The sequence below is a fragment of the Aedes albopictus genome, chromosome 3 (assembly GCF_035046485.1).
Source record: "Aedes albopictus strain Foshan chromosome 3, AalbF5, whole genome shotgun sequence".
NCBI classification, from domain to species: Eukaryota; Metazoa; Arthropoda; class Insecta; order Diptera; family Culicidae; genus Aedes; species Aedes albopictus.
In genome coordinates, this window is record NC_085138.1 from 173,483,976 (window position 1) to 173,485,546 (window position 1,571).

The following is a 1,571-nucleotide window of genomic DNA, read 5'->3' on the forward strand; positions in this document are numbered from 1 at the left end:
GGTGCAGATGCTCGTCGGCGACATTGAAACTACGACAACGGAAGCGAAGGGAATGAAGTACGTGCTTCGAGTGCGGGACGCGCTTCAAGTGAAGAAACTGCTAAGTATGACGACGCTTTTCGACGGAACGGCAGTGAAGGTGGAATTGCATCCGATTCTGAACCAGCGGCGCAATGTGTGATCTTCTGCGGTGAAGTTCAGAAGAAGTCGGAGGAAGAGCTGCTGGAATGGATGAGCAAGGATGTCATAGTCGGTGTCAAGCACATCATCCGGATGCAAGAAGGGAAACCGGTTAGCACTCCAACGCTAATCCTCACCATCAACGGAACTGCTGTGCCAGACACTATCAAGGTAGGTGCACTGAGAGTCAAGCCACGGATCTACGTACCAAACCCAATGATCCGTTACAAGTGCTTCGCCTATGGCCTCTCGAAGTTCCGATGCAAGTGGGCTGCACGTTGCAGGAACTGTTGCCAGGTTCACGATCTGCATTGCCAAGGTAACCTGGACCAACAAGCCGATCCTGTCCAGTCTACGTGCGGGAGAAGGAGATCACCCGACTGCGCTTCACCAAAGGAATCAGCTACGAGGAAGCGGTTAAGCAGTTCAATGCTGGTGGTGGTTCCTACGCCTCCGTCAGCAAAGTACAGCAGCGCATGGTCGACACCCGTAACACTCCCCAGGAATCCGATAAGCTCAAAGCGAAGGACGAGCTGATCAAGCAGCTGATGGACACCATTGCCAAGCTCACGACGAGAATCGAAGAACTGGAGAAGAAGAGCAAGAAGAAGAAGGATAAGAAACAAGGAAAGCGGACCCAGCAAGTTCAGGACGAAGACATCGGCTCTGAAATGGAAACCGACTCAAGCGCCAAGCAGTCAGCATCCGGACCAACGGGTGGTGCCATTCCAAAACAGGTAGGTGCTGCCCCTCAGAAGTTCAGCGTTCCGTAACACAAACGGCATCTCACAACAGCAATCCACCCCCCGTTACTAAGAAACCCCTGGCTAATCATGACCAAGAGCAACATCAAACTGACCCCTCTCCTCCACCTCTGATCAACAAACCCCTCGCTAGTTCCCCTGGCAACCATCTGCAAACCCTAATGGATTCCGCCCGCCTCGACTCCCTCCGCCCTTAAACCAACAATGGCCAACTCAACAAATAGTCAATCCAGAATAACCCAACCATCTTAAACCTGTATTGCTATTCAATAGAATCTATTTGGCTTAAAAGAAAGAATCGCAGAATTACAATTACCGTAAAACGGGGTATCATTGATCAGCGGGGTATCATTGGTTGGTTTGACCCACCTGATGAAAAGTTCAAAAGAACAATTTTCATTGAATCATTTTGTGCTCAGGAATGGCATTTCGTAATCTGTAATTGTTTAACTACTACATGACATGAAATTCACGAAAATTGAATTTCATAAACATATTATTAAAGCGATTTACCATAATTGTGTTTCTTAACGCTTTGAGATACATTCTGAAACATTTATGCTTGGCATTTATACTAGATACAATTTGAGATTAGAAATCACTGTATTAACACAATATGAGATCCCA